This window comes from Schistocerca americana, chromosome 11 (genome assembly GCF_021461395.2).
Source record: "Schistocerca americana isolate TAMUIC-IGC-003095 chromosome 11, iqSchAmer2.1, whole genome shotgun sequence".
Classification (NCBI taxonomy): Eukaryota; Metazoa; Arthropoda; class Insecta; order Orthoptera; family Acrididae; genus Schistocerca; species Schistocerca americana.
The window spans coordinates 206,115,332-206,138,049 of NC_060129.1; the positions used below are offsets into that span (position 1 = coordinate 206,115,332).

General features: G+C 38.9%; 1 long non-coding RNA gene across 1 annotated transcript; it reads left to right on the top strand.

Annotated features, from left to right (window-relative positions):
* The first annotated feature begins 1,915 nt into the window (after positions 1-1,915).
* On the top strand, positions 1,916-21,803 carry LOC124553703. The gene is made up of 3 exons (XR_006968113.1): positions 1,916-2,083; positions 16,770-17,094; positions 21,759-21,803. It is a non-coding gene; the product is annotated as an uncharacterized LOC124553703 (long non-coding RNA).
* The last annotated feature ends 915 nt before the right edge of the window (positions 21,804-22,718 follow it).

Sequence of the window (22,718 nt, forward strand, 5' to 3'; positions counted from 1 at the left end):
CTCTCAAGAATGGAAAGAAGCGATGAAGAGAGAATTAGAATCTTTATATCAGAACGAAACCTTTGAATGGGTAGATATGCCAGGAGATAAGAAACCACTACAGGCAAGATGGGTATTCAATTTGAAGAACCCTGAAAGCTCATCACCAAAATACAAAGCAAGACTTGTGGTAAAAGGATATTCACAAAAAAAGGGTAGATTACGAAGAAACTTTTTCACCTGTAGTCAAGTATGCATTATTGAGATATCTTTTAGCCTTGGCAGTAAAACGAAATTTAATAATTCGTCATATGGATGTTAAAACGGCATATTTAAATGGGAAATTGGAGGAGGAGATATATGTCATTCCACCAAGGGAAGCCATAAAAACCAGATCAGAAAGTAAAAAGATTTGGCGTTTGAGAAAAAGTATTTATGGACTTAAACAAAGTGGACGTTGCTGGAATCGATGTCTACATGAAACTCTAATAAATATGAATATGAAGCAATCCAAGGCAGATTCCAGCATTTACTATAAAGGGAGAAAAGAAGAAATAATAATAATGGCGATATGGGTGGACGATTTCTTTATCCTGACTGAAAGTGAAGGCCAAATGAGAATTTTCAAGGAACAGCTGCAAACCAAGTTTAAGGTGCATGATGTGGGAGAAGTCAAACGTTATTTAGGTATGCAGATTACTAAGGATGAAGAAAGACAAGAATTGAGCATAAGTCAATCATCATACACGGAAAAAATATTAAAGAAATTTGGCATGAGTGATTGCAAACCCATAAGTACTCCAATGGAAGTAGGAATGAAGTTAAGTGTAAATGAGACTGATGTGGAATGTGACAAGAATGTTCCTTATTTAGAAGCAGTAGGGAGTCTGTTATATTTGTCTCAAACGTCACGACCCGACATTGCTTTTGCCACCAATGCAGTGAGCAGATATTGCAGATACCCAAAGGAAAAGCACTGGAAAGATGTAAAGAGGATATTCCGATACCTAAGAGGAACCTCAAACTATGAGTTAAAATACCATAGACATGATAATGCAAAACTAGAGGGATATAGCGATGCGGACTGGGGGAGTGAATTGGGAGACAGATACTCCACCCCTGGCTGCTGTTTTAAATTAATGGGGGGCCTCACATCATGGTCCTGTCAAAAGCAAAAAACGGTTGCATTGAGCACCGTAGAGGCTGAGTATATGGCACTATCTTACACCACACCGGAAGCATTATGGCTACGAATATTAGTAAGTGAAATAGAACCCAATTTAATTGAGGAACCTACAACCATCTTCTCTGACAATAAGGGAGCCATAAACCTAGCTCAAAATGATGTTACTAGTGCTAGGACAAAGCATATTGATATACGGCACCATTTCATTCGGGACCACATAGAGCGACAGAACATTGCCGTGGACTATCTGTGCACAGAAGACATGTTAGCTGACCTTCTGACCAAACCCTTGGAAAGGGAGACGTTTGAGAAGATTGTGGGACTATTTGGTTTATCTTGTGGAAGCAACACACAAAATATAAGTTCAAGGAGGAGTGTTTGAATTGTGTGAACAATATATTTCGTGTGTTACGGCGCAAAGTGCACTGTGTAAAATAGACCTCTTTGTCTTTGTCTAACACTCCTTGTGTGCGCTAATTATTCTGTTGTGTTCGCTGTAAATTTTGTTTGTTTGAATGTGCAAATATAGTTATTAGTAAAATGTCCTTTTTTCTCCTTAATACTTATTCAGCTGCGCAAATTCCAATAAAAACTAAGAGTTAGGCCGCAACAAAGAACCAAAGATGTACCTATAAGTTCGACCATACCGGAAAGAAGTTGAAACAATTCGCGGTGCTGCAGGGCACTGCTGTCATTTCGTAGTCATCGGTGTTCATTTGTCTTCTGGGACTCGGTTTGACCAGCCGAAAATTAGTTACTGTTTGCCGTTCATTTGTCTGGTGGTTGAGTTCGTCAGTCATTGAAACAGTTGAGTCCTAATTTTTGTAGTCGTACTACAAAGGATTTTTCTCTGATGCGAGAACTTACTTTAGTATTCTGCATGAAATACATTATAGATTCGTCCGCTGCAAGATTATGGTACATTAACGAGACAGTGTGTTTGCGCTTTGTCGCTCGTAATAGTTACTATAGATGTGATGTATGTCAGCTCAAGGAAGTTGTGCGTCCTGATAGTAGGATACGGAAAAGGTAATATTGATGCAATTTTTTTTGTAGGTAACAATAGTTATTTTGTTGGCCTTCCTTGCAGACTTGTAATCGGTATCATTAATTTTACAGCCAAGTGGTTTCGAACAGCATGTGGTCTTCAATTTCGCTTAAGCGGAAATGAGGTTGAATATGTGAACTAGGCGGATTTTCGTAAAGATTAAGAATTCATTTATTCATGTACAGAATGAAGTTACCTGTAATGCGTTTACAGTAAGGCATTGCTTTCATAAATAGTTTGGGTTTCATAAGACAGACAATAATAGTAAATGTTATGTAACGGAAGCGTCCGATCCCGCCCGTTTGCTTTGACCCATGACGTCACAAATATGGTGGAAACAAAAACAAACACACACACTTTCCACAAGCAGCCTAATGACACTAACGGGACAAGCGCGGGAAATGGGGTGTTTTGGGTGGGGGGCAAACTAAATATAAACAAATTTAGACGCCTTGCGTAGCTACAACGTGTAAGTGAGGAGAGCCATGCATGAATACCCACCCACCTCCCCAGGGGTCGTAACCCCTGCAACCCTTAGAAGATAAAGATGCTTATTTATTTTTTTATTTATTTATTTTTTTTTTATTTATTTACGTCCTGAATCTTTGTGGTACATATACCATACCTTAGATGTTGGACAAAATATTACATTAATATACTGTTACATTGGTGTATACATTACATTTATAAATTGTTACATTTTTATATTGCTATATTGTTACATTACATTTTTATACTGTGACAACCAACTTATTTTTCAAGATACTGTGTAACTGAGTAAAAACAGTTTTCCAAGAGATATGATGTTAAAGATTTTTTAAAGCTATGGATTTTGTTTATGGCCTTTAGATTACTTGGCAGCTTATTAAACAAATGTGAACCTGAGTGATATACACCTTTCTTGCACAGTGTGGTATAACAATGATGTCTGTGTATGTCACTGTTTGCCCTTGTATGGTGTTCGTGTACAGATTTATTTTGAATAAATACATTTCCATTTTTTAGCATGCTCTTTTTTAGGAACATTACAACTTCTAGTATATAGATACATGGTAGGGGTAGAATCCCCAGTTCTTTAAAGAATGGTTTGCATGATTTTCGGCTGTTGGCATTTTTCATTACCCTCACAATCTTTTTTTGTTTCCGGAATGTGGTTATGCAATGAGGAGAATTTCCCCAGAATATGATGCCATATCTTAATAGGGAGTGTATGCAAGCGTAATACACTGCTCTAACTGTTTCAGGACTTGTGTTGTTCCATATAACCCTCATCGCATAAGTCATTTTGGATAGTTTAGAATTTAATGAAGTGATGCTTCAGTAGCTGATTAGTGTTTTTTGTCTTAAAAAAAAATCTCACGGGATAGAACGAACAGATCAGAAAAGTAAATAAAATAAGATAAAACAGAACTGGAGACAGCCACACTCAAACCAAACTCCGCGCCGTCATGACGTCACACACAACACCCTTACGTCACGGGTCAAAGCCGACGCGTGGGATCGGACGCTTCTGTCGACCCGTGTTATGCGTAAAAATATTCGTCAAGCCATATCCAGTGTTTAATATGGGTTTCCTGAATTTGCAATTTACTCTTTTGTAACGAAAAATGTGTTAAATATGGCACGAACAAAAACATTTGGCTAGACTACAGATTAGTCTGTTACTACTAGTATTATTACTACCACGAATATGTCTGGGTGCGGTGTTGCTGGATTGAGGGGTGGTGGGGGGGGGGGCAGGAAGCGGATGTGGTAGTGTCCCATGTGTGCTAGGTTTTGTTTAAGAATGGTTACTTGTAGTGAGAACTTTGTTGAAATTCGTAGTTATTCAGGTAGTATAAAAATGGTACATATTCTACAGTTAGGCCACAGTCTACTCACATCCCTTTTCGCCTGATATAATCTCACTCTACTACGATTCACAACTCTTGTGGGAACCAAATGTCCCTGCTATGTTCTGCTATTGATATAGTAACATATGAGGTAACAGATTGGAAAGTGCAAATGTAAGTAGGTCCTACTTGAAGTTAAGCAGGAATTGTGATGTAACAAGAATTGAGGACACATATATGTAAAACATTTGGAATTAATCAAAAATGTATTCCCTAATATAGCAGATATTTAGTTAGCAGGATCTGTGTCTCAGAATAAGATTAGTAAATTTCACCCTTTTGTCATTGTTTGATATCCATAGATCAACTGCCATTGCCACTATTGGTCAATGTAGCTGTTCACTGTAGACCTCGATGTAATGGTGTTGGTAGAAATACTTATTGAAGTTGGTTGGTAAATGGCTCATTTGTTGGAGCTGAGACATTGACAGATTGCAGGTGATACCAGCTGCTAGCATTGTGTTGCTAGTATGAGGCTGTCTGCAGTCAGTTTGTTGTTATGTGGGGAAGAGTTATAGTGCGTTTAAAATGAGTTGCGGCTTTTGACAGTTCAGTACAGAGTGAGTGGAGGAGGGAGGCGCATTTGCCAGCATGTGCGGCGCGCATCGGCAGGTGACGACAGTATATTGTCAGGCCTTCTCAGTGTGGAACCTGGCAGACTCGCTTGACTTATATGAACAGCAAACCGATGGATCTGCGATTTTTCTAAAATTACTTTAAAGAAACTATTCTGTAACAAAAAACCGGATCTCGCATATCTTGTAGTTTAATTCATCGGCTTCATGGTGAACCCCCTATCATTTTGTTGGTGGCATAATTATTGTGATATACCCATAGTAGGTGAACTCCAGAGAGAAATCCTTAGTTTGCAGCGAAAAATAGGTGCCGCAATGAAATTGTTTTTTGTGTGTGTTAGGTTGCGTGTTGCTACGTATTAAATGTAGACAATATATTGAATTAATTCTTAAATTTTGAAGGAAAGCTGTCTGGAAATGCAATGCATGTAAAGTACTCAGTCACGAACTCGGGTGTCGGTGGAAAAAAGTAGAATGAAATATTCACAAATTCCTCATATCTCATAAATAGTTTGATATATCGAACAAGATTTTGGCAAATGACAGCACGAAAAGATGAGTGTTTTGCCATATGATTAATATGCAAAACATCCATATCTACCACGATATTAAAGCGACTACAGATTTTTCAGTGATGTAATGTAATTACTTAGGGCCATTGATAGCTGGTGAAACAAGAACTGCTGTGGTTTTTGCAACAGTATAGCTGAAGAGGTTACTGTTTATTTTTATACTGAGGATGGGCTGTTTCATTAACTATTGACCTGACTTGCACTCAGTTGTTAGTTTAATAATTCACTACCTCAGGATTCTGTCGCAATTTCAAATGCATTAGAAAGTTAGTGACATGAATATTTCTACACTCTGGTATGTTTTGACAAAAGAAGCAGATTTTAACAGGGCAACAAGAGAAGTTACGTATTCCTCAAAGCTTGCCACAGTCCTTCATGAATCAGTGTTCCCCTCAACTACCTCCTTGGTATGGCTGACATCTCAAGACCAGTCCTGTTGTGTAACATTTGCAGTGGATTCTTTTGTCAGCATTTCAATGTCAGTGAGCGTACACTTCCTGTTGCTTTTTGCCAGTGTACTTTTCACTTAGGCCCATATACTCTGTCGGATTTACACGGGCACGATACGGAGGGTGCCCGATTAAACTACGCCCTTCACGTTTAGCCAGTTCGTCGACCTGGTAGTGTGAAGTTTTGACTTATACTGCACTAAGAGTTCCATTAACTTTGCTTTATACATGTTACGTTCAACTTTATCTCGGGCAACATTTCTTTGTACACAGAGCAAAACATCCCTTCCCTCCACTGCATTATTGGAGATTTATGCATAACAGCAGTGTGGTATGGCATTCTGCCCATTACTGTTGTCATTCCGAGGAATGTTTTGCAGCACAGTGTTTCCTGACCGGGGAACAGTGACTCACGTTCCCAACATGTCCACACCACTGCATTCGTGTGGACATGTTGGGAATGTGGGTCTCCTGAGGAGCGTGCAAGGGATAAGTCCTTGCAGGTGCACTATCCTCTGTGCCCTCAGTGGCTCTGGTTGATAGAGCGTCTGCCATGTAAGCAGAAGATACCGGGTTCGAGTCCCAGTCGGGGCACACATTTTTCAACGTGTCCCCAATGAAATATATCAACGCCTCTTTGCAGCTAGGGTGTCTATTTATTATAATTTAAATACAAAACACTTCTTCAGAATACAGGACTACACAACATTTCAGTGCCATAAAATAAGACTTAATAAGAGCTGACACTGCTGAATATACTGTGTGATGCCATTCAATATTTTTACTTGTGCTTTGGCAACCGGGGCACTTTACCAGCCGGACTGCTGCCGGCACGGCAGGGAAAACCGCCTCGCCATTGGTGTTACCTGGAAAACGGCGTCGTGTCCCCCTCTGGTCAGCCAAACGTCAAGCTGCAACTAATTTTAAATGCGCTGTAGTGCAGGATATGGTATAACATTCCTTGTCCACCGTTACATCTGCTTTTTAGACGATTTAAATTTTTGGTGATTGTAGTAAATTGTGCTATTGGAGATAGGGAACGGGGGTTGGATTTATGGTGATTGTGCCAAAGTGTAGCAGATATGTTGTGAAGTTCTCGATTCGAGAATTGTAGTCGAATATGTGATGTGTGTAAGTTCAGCAAGTGTTATCCCATAACTATGGCAGTCTGTGATGATGTAAAATGTGCTGCATTAACTGCTGGAGCGAGATGTGTCTCTTCAGATCCATAGACTGGTTTGATGCAACTCTCCGTGCTAGTCTATCCTAACATCCCATGTCCTGTGTCAGCTAACACCAAGCAAATGTTTAAATGTAACAAGCTCTTCACCAATATCGTACATCTGAAAAGACGTAAGGCTGCTACTGGCCAGTAATGTAATTTACATACATCGAGGCCTAAGAGAAAGACGGGCTGTGGCGCATACATTTTGTACAGTGCAATTCTCGCTTGTATGTACGTGCCTAGTTAAGAGTTAACAGATGTAGAAATGCAGTTTGTCTGCTGAGTTGAGTGAGCAAGTGAGCTCGGACCTATCTTGGTTTTGTGATGTTGCTGTTTTCTGTTTTTATTTTCTGTAGAGCTTCACTTCATATGAAAACAATGGTCTTCTGTGACTGAGGTAATTGTGCTTGACTACTAGTTTGTTTTCTGGTTTCGTTTTATTTCCACCTTATTTGCAAATCAAACATTAATCATTTTGCAGAACATTAAAGTTAATTTTGTCTGTTAGCTAAAGATATTCGGCTTTTATTAATCAGGTAAAATGAACTGTTCTTCAGTGTGAATCTAGAAATCAGAATGTCCACGTCAGGCTGAATGGTTTTTTAGTGTGGTTTATAAAATTGATGCTTTCAGTATTTTGTGATTTCTGATTTGTTTTTATGGTGCTTTGTAAGACCGTGTAATACTAAACATATGAACACATGTTAGTGTCCTTTGAGGATGAGTAAACAGTTGAATGTGATCAGCAGTGCAAAAATATATTTTTTCTTCAAATTTGTTGACAGCTTTAGCAGAATAAATGGTTCTTTCTGTGAAAAACAATGTTTTTCTATGACAAGACATTTCCACACCTATCTGGCACCTTCTCTAGGCTTCATGCTATTTCTAGGTTTGTCTTTGTATTATATGTACAGAATAGTGTTGGTTATTTATAGATTGGCAGTGATTTATCACATGCCTTGGTATTCTTCTCCAGAAATAAATTTAAATTGCCAGTTGTGCATATTCTTGGCTTTGCAGATTCTTACCAATTTTTTTTATAAATTTTGAAATTGTCCTGAAGTAACTTATTGTCTAGTTCTGGTGGATACAAATAATTGTATTTTATTATTCTTGCAAGAAATTTGTGATCCTTCTTAGTGTACTTCTCGCATTGATGCTTTGAATGTGTAAACTTGATTCAAAATATTACTGTTGCAAACTGAAATCATATGGATCGATATTAAACTTACAGTGCATGTTATGACATTATAGTTGTGACAATTTATGGTAAATACATGGAACACAAACCCAAATGTTAGATCCAGAAATAAGTCAGGAGCCCCAAACACATTTTTTATAAAAGGAATAATGCTCGAAAATTAGAATTCTGTCTGCTGTGGCAACATAATGAACAGCTGGTATGTAAGTATCATCTGCAGACGTTGGCACTCTTCCAAGAGTTTAGGATCTCATTTCATTTGTTGATGTGAGCATTTAAAATAATTAATCTTTAGTTTAACAGCAGCTATTTCACACAAATAATCCACAACTTATCCAGTGGCTGGTCTCGGTTTATATGACTCACTTTTTTGGCTACAAATTAACTTTATTTATCCACCCAACATCTTTGAAGATTGTGGGATAGGCCTACGTTATTGGTTTGCAGATATTGCAGATGCCTCCCCCCCTGTCCCCTCTATGCACGTGCCCACACACACAGTTCTGTCCTGCTGTTCTCGTTCCAGAACCTACTGGCCACTGTTCTCTAACTTTTTTTTTTTTTTTTTTTTTTTTTTCAGTAATAAAATGGGAACACATTGAAGTCAAATGAAGTACTTCATAATTGCTCCATGCAAACTGTGACAAAGCTTGTGTTTCAAAGTACAGCCACCAGGGAGCAGTGGTAGAAGGAAGTTGGGGTAACAATATACAACCAAGTTGAACTTTTGTGGCACAATAAAAGTTACACCACAGAAAGTGGGAGTTTTCACTTGCAACTGCAGTATGCCACTAGCTGTCTCAATACTTGTGTTGCATGTGAATCCGGCTTTACTGTCAACAACCCAGGCACTGTAAACAGTGTTATGGGGTGAATGCGTGAAAGTTGCAATGTTGTTCCTGTTGCCTACTGATGCATAATTTTTTTATACATACTACTTTGTGTGTACGCATATTGTTGTTTGACACAATTACATTAAATATCTAATGATTATGAAAATCTGCTGATAGCAGAGGAACTAGTAGCAGTTATTTTTGTTGCTTAGTGCTCCATTTCTGCCCATTTGAGGACAAAAAAATCAAAATTTGTTAACGAGTTTAGATTTGTCAGGAAGTGCTCTCTGAAAGTATTTGTATGGAGTGTAGCCATGTATGGATGTGAAACATGGACGATAAACAGTATAGACAAGAAGAGAAAGAAGCTTTCGAAATGTTATGCTACAGAAGAATGTTGAAGATTAGATGGGTAGATCACATAACTAATGAGGAGGTACTGAACAGAATTGGGGAGAAGAGGAATTTGTGGCACAAATTGACTAGAAGAAGGGATAAGTTGGTATGAACATTCTGAGGCATCAAGGGGTCACCAATTTACTACTGAAGGGAAGCATGGAGGGTAAAAATTGTGGAGGGAGACAGTGACAAATACATTAAGCAGATTGAGAATAATGTAGGTTGTAGTAATTACTCAGAGATGGAGAGGCTTGCACAGGATAGAGTAGCATGGAGAGCTGCATCAAACCAATCTTTGGATTGAAGAAAACAATGGGCTATAACAACTGACAGCAGTTTAAATTATGAAAAATATGGCAATTTAGGGATCTTAATGTATCAATTAATGAAGTATGTGAACTAGTACATAAAATTCTGGCCTAAAGAAATGAAGACAGAGGTTGGAGTTTTATAAGCCCCAAGGCAATGTCTGCAAGTGAAGATGCAGCTATTTCTGATATTGAATATCTTGTAAATTAATGTGTCTAACAGAATATGGGAAACGTTAGGCCTACTTAGAAGTTGAACTGCTAGTCCTTAAACCTAATGTTATCACTGTACCCAGGAATACATTAGTTTGTTTTTCTTATGTTACGTATTAGAATTTTCGTCTGTGTTTAACTGAGGTCTCAGTAAAGCTATGACCAGTATTAGAATAAGCACATTGAAAATATTATCTTGAACAATCAATCTAAGAGGTAAATGATTTGATGTTTTGGAGAATCCGAACACCTTCCACATGTATACTATTTAGAGAAAGTACAAAATTTGAGAAATTCACAAAGGGGGGAAAATCCAGATATTTTCAGGAGCTGAAGTCATAACAGATGGAATTGTTCCAGCTTGCTACTGGCCTCTGTGGCCAAGTGGTTCTAGGCACTTCAGTCTGTAACTGCGCGACTGCTACGGTCGCAGGTTCGAATTCTGCCTCGGGCATGGATGTTTACGATGTCCTTAGGTTAGTTAGCTTTAAGTAGTTCTAAGTCTAGGGGACTGATGACCTCAGAAATTAAGTCCCATAGTGCTGAGAGCCATTTGAACCATTTTTGTTGCAGTTTGCTATCTCTTACTGGTTTGACTAAGGCTGCCAGTAATTCAGAGGAGACATGATCTACTCCTGTGCACTTACTTCAGCCTAGGTCTTCCAGTGCTCTGTGAAATTCTTGAAGTATCAAGGTTCCTCCTTCATGCTTACCTACTTCCTCTTTTGGGTTAACAGTATTATCTTGTAGTTTTGTCTCCTGACATAAACTGTGTATATATGCCCTGCACTGACCAGTCTTCCCCTCTTTGACCGGTAATGGTTTGCCGTCTGAGCTCTTAATATTTATACAGATGCTTCTCTTTTCTCAATTTTAGGGTCTTTAAGATTTCTGTAGGTGTAATTTATCATTTCCCTAGACAAGCATGTTTCTGCACAGTTGCATCTGTCCTCTAGCCATTCCTTCTTAGTTGTTTGGCATTTTCTGTCTTTTTTTGCCCCTTTCATATGCTTTATTTCTGTGTTTTTCCTTTCGTGAATTAAATTCAGTACCCCCTATGTTCATTTATCCACTGTGTACTGCAAACACAAACCAGGTAGTCTCTGGCGCAGGCTGCTGTCTATCTGTGGAGGTCATTCCCACTTTCTGCAGGCAATGTTTCTTCACATCTCCCTGTTTGCTACTGGTCTATACAAATACAATTTGTCACAGTCTACTGTAGTACACCGCATCACTTTGGTTACGCGAGTATTGAGAGGTTTTACTGGGTCCTAGGTACAAGAGGACATTTTATTGACTTTATGTTCACTTTGTTAGAACAATTTATGTGCTTGCTGGTTGAGAATATGGCTCTCTTAAACATGTTGGTTGTGCTCCTTTTATAATATTCGGGATATATCAGTCGAATCTGATACAATTAAGTTACCTGTAACTGTTAAAATTTCATTCCATTCTGAGTTGTTATTCAAGATTGACAGACCGGATGTTAAGTTTTACTACCGACTAGTTTGTGTGAGGTGAGATACAGTATTCTCCTCTCCAGTACCAGTTAGGCGTAGAGCTTTGTAGACATCTCAAGTATGTTGTATAGTTCGTTGTTGAGCTGTGTGTGTTTGACAGGAATCAAAATATTCTACAGGGACTTGTCTTATATCTAATATAATTTACTTGTATTGTGCAGTTTATTTGTAATGCAAATTGTATTATAAATGGAATTCATGCATGTGTGGTTTGAATAATTTACCAAGATGGAAAACTTTGGGAGATGTAACAATAGTGAAAGCATATACGGAGGCCGGTCGTGGGAGACCTCCTAATATCGTGTCGGACCTTTTGCCGAGCACAGTTGCAGCAAATCGAAGTGGCGTTGTCTCGACAAGTTGTTCAAAGTCCCCTGTGGAAATATTGAACCGTGCTGCCTCTATTGCTGTCCATTATTGTGAAAGTGTTTTTGTTGCTGGATTGTGCACGAACTGACCTCTCGATTAGATTCCATAAATCTCTGATGGGATTCCTACTGGACAGTTTGAATGGTCAAATTATTTCCTCGGATTGTCCATAACAATTGTAGCCTGATGACGTGATGCATAGTCATCCATAAAAATTCCACCATTGTTTGGGACTGTCAACAGGGTTACCACAAGTTCTGGAAATCAGAGAATTTCAAATGTCAGGAAAATGAGTTAAATCTGAAAAAAAAACAGTGGAAAATTTAGTTTTTGTCTCAGTAGATGAAATGATTTGTTTACTGAGATATCAAGCATTGTCACTGGCTGGGTGCCACTTCCCTTCTCCCTAGTTCGTACGGCTTCTCCCCTTCTTACCACTCCCCTTGGTTTGCAGTCAGTGCTTGCACCCCTTCTTGCCACTAGCCTAGCAGCTGCTGACGAGAGGCAGGGAAGCGTGAGGAGTGCTTCGTTTGGATCCGATTCTGAGATTGTTGACGCGGCGGCCAGAGACGGCGGTCGTGCGTGCACGAGTTGCCTGGATGTGTGCACGCTCTCGTTTCTGACAAAGTATACGGTCAGAAATTTAGTTGAGAGAGTGCGGTTGTCTTTTCTAGTGGCCTCTCTGCAGCTCGGCAATCGTCTGTACGGTGAGTTCCCCCTATCCTCATTAGTACTGATTCTGAGTATTTGTGCAAGTTCTGCTGCACGGGTTGTTCACTGCGGTCTCACTTCGACACGGTGTCTGTGACGTGTGAATAGTTGGCCACACGAGTCGACTTTGACAACGGGCCAAAACTGCAGGCCGTTTCTGCGGGTATCTCTAACGGATCGGGGCTGCCGCTCTGAAGCCCACCGTTTCCCCGTAATGTGCGAGCCCTGGCTGTCGGATCTGGTCTCGCCGATCTACGCACAGGCTGGGTCTGTTCGTGTGTGGCACAATGTGGTGGATTTTTGCGGTTCATCCGTGGACCTAGAACTGCGGTGCTCCTCGGCAGGCCGGAGGCCGCGGGCGATGGAGTTCGGGAATTGAGGCGCTCTCACCCCGAGTGCATTGTACAGTGCAGTGTTTCGTAGATATTTTATTTACTAGAGTACATTTTGGCACCTCAAAAGTAGTTTAAATATTAGAAAATATGGATGGTAAGAAAAAGAAAATGTGGCAGTGACTGGAAGTTTGTATGCTATTTACTCATTTATTTCTCGAAAAAATCACACAATCCCTGTAAAATAATAGACATAACAGTGTGTAATGACTGACAATTGTTGGTTTACACAACTCTTCCCCATGTTATACACTTGACACGTGAGGTTCTTTCTGAAATCAGTGAAGGTATTTTAAATCTATCTTGCAATTCCAAGGAAATGCCTATTTTTCTCACCAAATGTATTTCATGTTATTGAAATAAAATAAGTGGTCTTAATGAAACACACATACCATTTGGCTTGCTTTCTGCATCTAAAAGTAGTTCATTACAAAAGATTTTTGTGTTAGTACTTAAGATTTTTGCAGGAGAAATACAGAAGTCCTTAAACTTTTTGTCAACTTAGGTCTTTACTTACCACTGAGATCTCAGAATTTGTCAGGGGTAAATGCTAAAACTTGTGTGGAAGTCGCGGAAATATCAGGGAATTTCACTTGCGGCAACTCTGAAGTCCACAAATGGCTGCAATGATCTAAGTAGCCAAACGTAAGTATTTTTAATGATCGGTTTCCATCTTATGAAAATACAGCCCACACCACTATGCAGCCACCACCGGGTTGCTCGGAGCCACGGCTTCGTGGGGTGTGTGCCACATTTGAACCCTACAGTCAGCTTTTACCAACAGAAAGCTGGACCTGTCTGACCAGGCTAGTCCACCAGTCTAGGGTCCAACCGATACGGACACGAGCCCAGCAGAAGTGCTGCAGGCAATGTCACGCTGTCAGCAGAGGAACTCGTGAGTACGTAATTAGCATTTGCGTGCATACTGGTAGCATCACAAGCTTTTCTGAAGCCAATATCTGACAGTCCTTGCTGGAAACGGAAAGTTCCTGTAATTGTTGTGCCGTGCTCATTAGACTTTATAGTGTCAAACTTTATTTCGTTCCGAATCGGAACACTAGGCTATATTTTGGATTCAGTATTATTGCCTGACCTTTTGATGCAGGCAAGTTGTAAGCACGTTTTCCACAGTAATCGTGGTTGCTGAAACATTATTCGTGATAAATAATTGTAGGTACTCTTGAAGACAATTTTTAATAGGCCTACTTACTGTGGGGTAGAAGGGATACGGTAGTTTTCTTGTTATATTATATTTGGTCGTTATTACAGTAGCCTACATTTAACATTACCTGATTTTTGTAATCTTTTTCGTTTGTTATCTAAGAGAGGTATTCCAGTTGTTCACTTGTGACATGCAAAAAGTTTGAAGACGTGACAAGAAGTACTAATACGACTCACACTTTTTGCATGTCACAAGTAAACAACTGCTTACGACTTTCATTCATCTCCCGTAATACAGGTAAATTAAATAGTTAGCGTTGTGCAGTTCCAATACAAAACAAATGCTATACACTATATTTTTTTTATTTACGTTACTTTCATTGCAATATGTCTAGTAAACGAATTTTAAAGGAGATAAATGCAAATAACGAATAATTTTTACAACCACTGTATCACATTTTCCTGTGCTGTACGTAGTTGGCTACTATGAGTATGTTATAGCTGTAAAAAAAGGCATTTAACGAATGACTTTCCCATATTGTCTTTGTCTTGTGCTTTTGATTCGGTGAGTGTGTACTCCACTACTGGCCATTCAAAAGTCCCGCTTACAGTTTGGCAGAAAAATGGCTGCCGTATCGTCCGGTTGGCCACTCTCTCCCTATACAGACAGGCTCTCTAGATCTGACTACCCCTCCACATTCAAAGTCTGTCAATTCCCATTGTATACAGTAATGAGACAAGCAAATCATAGAAAGTTGAGTGTGTACTGCATTAATAACACTCACTGTTCGCAGTCTTTCTTCTTTCTTTCTCTACCGGTCGGCAGGGTTAAGTACGGATTTGGCACGGTTAAGGGGTGGCCGGATGCCCCCTACCGCCACCCCGTACCGCCCGGGATGGAATTAGTGGATCCCGGCTGTCTGCTTCTAGTGTAAATCGTGAAATAGTGTGAATGCGTTTCAAATGTCTGCGAGTCGTGTAACTGAGGGGGGACGTGGGGACCGGCCCGGTATTCACCTAGGAGGATGTGGAAACCCGCCTAAAAACCACATCCGGGCTGGCCGGCACATGGGCAGTCGTCGTTAATCTGCCGGGCGGATTCGATCCGGGGCCGGCGTGCCTCCCCGAGCCGAGGAAGCAGCGAGTTAGCGCTCTCGGCTATCCTGGCAGGTAACACTCACTGTTCGCAGTATGCCGACTAAATATGAATGAGTGAACTGGACAGAAAGCTGCTACTGCTGTCTGCTCACTTCCGTTAAATAGCAGCCATTCGTGTGCTGTTGGCAGCTTAGTATTTACTTCATTACAATGGTATTCCTTGAAGTATGTACCTGTATCATTAAACAGTCCTTTCCACAATATGTTGTTATTGGTTGAGAAGGTTTACAGTGAACATTGCTACTTGCCGTGTAGCTAACACAACTTTCCAGTCCCTGACTCTAGATATTTGGGTAATTTGTGTGAAGAATGACGAGGCACGTATCTGGTGTTCGTCTGAACCGGGAGGTATTCCAGATTGCTTGCTTTACGTGTGATGGGAGTGTGTCTGAGGTCTTTCTGCACTGTGAACGTTAGAAACAGGCACAGCCTCTGTGGAAATTGTCTTGCACTGTGATTTCGACTGTCATCGTTAAGCAGAAACTTACTGTCAGTGGTAACAAACAGCATTACGGAGTAAATGTGATGGGAACAGAGATGTATCTAAGTTTGGAACAGCCTGTACCAAAGTGCTTGGTAAGTTTGTGCAGAATCAAGATCAGTGTAGACCTGCAATGCTGTTACCATAAAATGGACTTGCTTAGCTCACAAGGAATGTTTGGGACCCTGTTTCTGATTCTTAATTTCTTGACATATTGATTTACACGAAATACGATAAGTTGTTAATGTAACATTTATTTTCTGTGTCGACCCATTACGAATGGGTGTGAAGAATGCTGTACGAGAGCCAGACAGTTAAGTTTCTGCTCGGTGAACGAGTGTGTGTTCTATCGCAGGCCGTTCTCAAACAATCTTTTCAAAAGACTTACAAGTGGCTGTCATTACATGATACTATGGCCTGTTAGTTATGCCTACAGTCATACTGGACACACCTTAACATTAGTCCTAGCAACCTCCACAACATTTTAAATCTGCTACGAACCCCATTACGACTGTCAGAATTGCAATACTTTAGTTGCTCAATGTCATTTTGAGATGAACTGTTGACAGTGCATACCCTGTGTTAAAAGTAAAACTAATGCATCAACACATCTGCAATTGTCAGTTTATTACTGGGTCCATTGCTTGCCACCATGTTGAAGTAATCGTGTCTTTTTTGGCCAGTCATTTGAATTTTCACTGTTTTTGGCCGAGCTATTGTCTTTGTGTCAGTTTTATTAGCTTTGCTGTTTCCATTTCTTGTTTAATAACGTTCTGAACGGCTTGTGCCTTAAGCCGGAGAATTATACATGTTGAATATGGTATGTACATTTACCTTTCTTGTAAAACTGGAGGATTTTTAGATTTGTGGTGACAGTGGTCTTTACAGTGGATTGTCATCTAGCTCCAGAATCATCAGGACCTGTGTAATTTGCTTTGTGACTTTAATTTTACTTGTATGAAGAATATCATACGTGTAAAATTGAAGTGTAATCATCGTAAATAGTCGGTGGCTCTACCGAGTAGTGTGAAGTGACTGTATCGGAAATTGGGCAGCTTTTAATGTGTTTTTTTTTCTTTTTCCCCTTGTAATTTCAGGTGCCTGAGTGTGGCAGAGAGGAAAGGGAACTCGATCGGTGCGGTGTCGGAGCTCCTCGCGTGGGGCACACGTGCCGATGTTAATGCTGTGTACCGGAGGTGGTAAAGTAGAGGCACACGGTGTAATACTGGCTGCCAGAAACCCTGTTGTCACAGCTGTGCTGGTGTGGCATGACACAGCAGAAACTGCCAGTGACTGTGTCCACATACTGGACATAGAGACCACCGCTGTGAACCACCTTGTCCGTTACGTGTCTGTGGTACAACTATTGGCAGCTGCAGACAAATATGACCCCCATCTCCTAAAGGAGCCTCGTAAAGACAGGTTGGTACAGGAACTGACACTGGAGGAGTTAAGATTGAAACAAACCTTCTGTTTGATAAAGAAATCAAACAGCATAATCCTGGCACATTGGATCAGTGAACACAGCTGTCTGTTAAAAATTTACAGCGATTGGCAGAAATTTTATTTCCACCCGATTTCGTCTCGGTAAATATGAAATGCCAACTACCTTTAGTGCATCATAATATTTGAGGGCTTAGAAGTAAAATTAATGAACTACTTATGTGCATTGATGAATTAGTCATCAAACCCAGTTTTTTATTTATTTATTTGTTTTCTGTCCATATAACAGTTTTCGGACATTGTCAGGAAAATTTAGATTACATTACACATATACAGTAAAATATTTACATTCTTTCATAACAACATATGGATCAGACACATGTCTGTACACATTATTTTTCAAAAGGGCATGACAAGTAGATTCTTCTATAGTGTAACACAATTTAGCTTATATTTATAATAGTACAGTACACGTAATACAGTGTACAATTACATTCTTTTATACCACTGATAGATCGGAGACATTGTCCATATACACTGTTTTCCAAGATGGCTCTACAACTTGGTCCTCTATAGAGTAACAACACTTCTCTATTAATAATTGCTTCAGTCTACTCTTTAGCATATTTAGATTTACTTTCTTGAGTTCACAGGGTAGTGCATTGTAGAAAATTGCTCCCATTCTGTGTGGGCTGTGGTCAGTTGTCTTTTTATTTGTCACAATTCTATGAAAATTTTCCCTTCCCTGTGTATCATAGTTGTGTACATCACTGTTTCTCATATTAAATTCGGGATTTTGTTTCACGAACATGACTGCCTGCAGTATATACATATAGTACACCGTAAGAATTTTATATTTTCTAAAGATGTCTCTACAAGGCTCTCTCTTCTTTACCTTGGCTACCATTCTTACTTCCTTTTTTGTAATCTAAAAAGTCTATTTATATGAACTGCTGATGCCCCACCCCATATCTCAATACCATACTGAAGGTGCGGATGAATTAACCCAAAATATATTTGCCTTAAGGTATCGTGGTCCAAGAAGGCTGAGACCCGTTTCAGTAGATACGTTTCTACTGATTTTCTTGCAAATATTATCTACATGGTCTTCCCATGATAAGTGGTCATCAACAACGATGCCCAAAAATTTATGTGAATTTGCATTTGCAAGACCCAATGGGGATGTAAATACAGTATCAGTTACGGCAGCATTATAACTGAGGATGAACTTCATTATCACAGTTTCTTCTTTATTTACAAGAAGCTCGTTTGCTGTGAGGTATGCGGACAGAGTATTGAAACTGATCTCGCTACTGTTAGCTGCAGACTGCATATCACTGCCACAGCTGATGAAGGATATGGCATCGGCATAGCTTACAACTGTGCAATTTTGGGGTTCAAATAAGTTATTTACATATACGAGGACCAGAAAAGGCCCTCGTATGCTTCCTCGAGGCTAGCCACATTGAAGTGAAGTGTCCTGAAGTTTGATTTGGTTGTTAGGAGCTGATCATTTTGATAAGTTAGCTTTACACACTGTTTCCTGTCTTTCAAATAGGAGGTAAGTAGTTCCAAGGCTAGTCCTGTCAACCCGTACTCTTATAGCTTACACAGAAAAACGGTATGATTCACAGTGTCAAAGGTTTTACTCATATTTAGGAAAGTGCCTATTGCCTTGTTGATATAATCTGCCTCTCTGAACATTGTGTGACCACTGGTATAGATATGTTACACCTTACAGAATTTAAGTTAGCCTCCTACTTCTGTAGACAAAAGATGGAGAAAGGAGGAGTTACCACGTTTGTTAAAAAGTTTTAAATTTAAGAATATTGATGTTAATAAATTTTGTTTAGAGCAGCACTTAGAAGCATGTGCAACAGAGATAGAATTTCATAATATGTTCTTTATAATAGTAGCCATATACAGAGCACCTTCATGAAATTTCAACCTGTTTATAAATGGTCTTAAAGATTTATTATCTCATCTAAAATTGAAAAGCAAAGAACTTGTGGTTGCTGGTGATCCTAATATAGGTGTCCTGAAAAACATTGTCAGTGAACAGTTACTGAAATCAGTTACATTGTCATTCAGTTTAATTTCTACTGTAAATTTCCCAACTAGGGTATACAAATGTTCTAAGACTGCCATTGATAATATATTTATAGACAATTCTAGCCAACTAAACCACATTACAAAACCTGTAGTAAATGGGCTATCTGACCATGACATGCTACATGTAACATTAATTTTGAAAATTGTCAGGGTAAAACATCTATCTGAACTGAGTACAGAAGGCCAACAAAACAGTCAAAAACTGAGAAATTTAAGAGATTGCTCAAAGAAATTAATTTGATGGATTTTTACAGCATCCAAGACACAAATGGAAAATACAAAACATTCATTAATAAAGTTAGCACCTTATTTGAAAATTGTTTTCTCCTGAAGGTAACTCAAATTAAGCAGAAGTCTAATAGAAACCATGGATCACACAAGGGATAAAGATATCATGTGAGACAAAAAGCAAACTCTGATACGTAGGGACACCTTTGACACTAGCATTACAGCTCATTGCAAAAATTACTGCAAAATACTGAAGGTTATCCCGAAATCTAAACACCTGCATTATGAGAAGAAGATAAATACATCCAGCAATAAAATAAAAACAATATGGGATATAGTTAAGTCAGAGACAGGTAGAACCAGAAATAAGAAGGAACAAATAGCCCTAAAAATAAATGAAACTCTGGTAACATACGCATGTTGTGTTGCAAACCATCTAAACAAGTATTTTGTCTCTGTTACTGATAGCATGGGGTTGTCAGGTTCAGTAAATAATGCAAAGGAATACGAGACCAGTGCACACAAGCAATCTCAGTAAAATGGAATTGACACTTACTTCACCCAAAGAAATAGAATCCATCATAAAGTCTTTGAAATCAGAGCATTCTAGTGGTTATGATAACGTATTAACAAAGTTAATAAGTGCATTCATGTGAGCTTAGTCATATCTCAAGTTATTTGTGTAATCAATCACTTATCACAGGAACATTCCAGAATGGCTTAAATATGCTGAAGTTATACCTCTCCACAAGAAAGTGGACAAAGAAATTACTGACCGATCTCACTTCTGCCAGCTTTTTCAAAAGACTTTGAAAAGGTTATGTTAAAGTGTCTACTTAAGCACCTTAGCGAAAATCACACACTGTCAGTCACAGTTTGGGTTTCTTAAGGGTTCTGATATTGAGAAAGCTATTTACACTTACAGCAAAAATGTCCTTAGTTCATTGGACAACAAATTGGAGGCAACTGGCATATTCTGTGACCTGTCAAAGGCGTTTGACTGTGTGAATCTCAGCATTCTTTTAAGTAAATTAAAATAGTATGGCGTCACTGGTAGTGCTGCAAAGTGGTTTCAATCATATCTTACTAATAGAAAACAAAGGGTGTCATTACGTAACACTTCAGCAGTAGGCAATCAGACATCTGACTGGGAAGAAATTACATGTGGTGGTCTCAAAGATTCCATACTAGGTCCACTACCGTTTCTTGTGTATATCAATGACCTGTCATCTGTTACATTACCAGATGCCAAGTTGGTCTTATTTGCAGATGATACAAACATTGCAATAAATAGTTAATCAAATATAAATTTAGAAAGGGCAGCTAATCAAATTTTTACTGACATTAATAAGTGGTTCATAGCCAATTCACTGTCATTAAGCTTTGAAAAGACCCCCTATATGCAGTTAAGAACTTCCAAGAGATTTCCTTCTGGTGTGTGTATAAAATATGACAACATGGAAATAGAAGTTGAGAGTGTAAAATTCTTGGGATTACAACTTGATAATAAATTCAATTGGGAGCAACATACTAACAAACTGCTAAAGTGCCTAAACAAGTCTGTGTTTGCAATGCGAATGATGTCAGACATAGGAGATATCAATATAAAAATACGGGCATATTTTGCTTATTTTCACTCCATTATATCATATGGTATCATATTTTGGGGTATCTCCACAAACAGAAAAAAATTTTTGGAGTACAGGAGTGTGTAATAAGAGTAATTAGTTGTGTAAATACAAGAGCATCATGTCGAAAGCTATTCAAAGAATTGGGCATATTAACCACAGCTTCTCAGTATATTTATTCCTTAATGAAGTTTGTTGTAAATAATACATCACTTTTTCCAACCAACTGCTCAGTTCACAGCATAAATACTAGGTATAAGAACGATATACATAAAGATTTAAAATCACTTACTCTTGCCCAGAAAGCAGTCCAGTATTCAGCAACGCATATTTTGAGTAACTTACCAGCAACCATAAGGAGTTTAGTTTCAGACAAGGCACAATGTAAACATAATTTAAAAGAATTTTTGGTGGCCAACTCCTCCTTTTCCATCTGTGAGTTTCTCAACAAGTGCAGTAGACCATTTTAATGAAAATTTATTATACTTTAATTTTTGACAATACTTGTTTGTAATAGCTAAGTTACTACCTACTGTGTGAATGATGGATGTATGGAAAGCAGACGTAAGTCTTAAGTCTGTAAATAGTGGAAGTTTAATTTTAAATCTTGTACATAATCTGACTGTTCTTAACTGTAGATCACTGAAATGAATATTTTATTTTAATTTTTGACAGTACTTGGTTGTAATGGCCAACAAACTAGCAAATGTCTGAATGATGGATTTAATGAAAGCAGATGTAAGTATTAAACCTGCAAATATTAGAAGTTTAAATTGAATTCATGTACATAACTTTACTGTTTATTGCCTGAGGATCATTAAAATTAATAGAACTCAAGTTTTTCTAATTACATTTTTGTAATGTGTTTATCTGACATGTTCCACACCCAGGAGGATTCCCTCTTTTATGGGTCTACAGAATGAACAATTAATGTAATCTGATCTGATCTCGCGGGACTCTCTGGATGTGTGGAGGATGAAATACTGGTGAGAAGGGGTGGCTAGCTGCCCACAGGTTGTGGCAGAGGTGTTACAGTTAGTGGAAGCAAAAATCAGGTTAGCATAAAGTTCTACTTTCCTATCTCCTTGTAAGTAGCACCTCTCTAACACTTCTGTTAAGTAATAGTTTGATACAAGATTGAGGCTTCCTTCCATCGATATTTTACTAATGTAAATCTCACACGTCTCGCACGATCCATAAATTCCCTCTGTAATGGACCTCTTTCTCTGGGGGACAAATATTAATTATTATCAGTAGTAGTATATTAAGCCACAAATTATCATTTTAAACCTGTGTGGTCTCCCTGGTGTGCCTAGTCGACCACAAGTCCCCGTCAAGGTGTTCACTCTAACAGAGTACATACAGGGTTGAAGACATGGAGAAAGATAGGTGTATAATCACAATTTGAATTTAGAGTAATATAACTTTCTTACCTTTATTGGTCAGTGTTGCACGTCATCGTCCAGTGACGAATCTCGCCATCCACTGTTTGTTAAATCAATTTGAGGTCCAGGGTGTGTATTCGGCTGTGTAAGAACTGACACATAGTTAAACTTCCAACTTTTATTTTATAAATGCTGATTGTGATGATATTCAACAATTTTCAATGTAACAGCTTTTCCAATACATCATTTC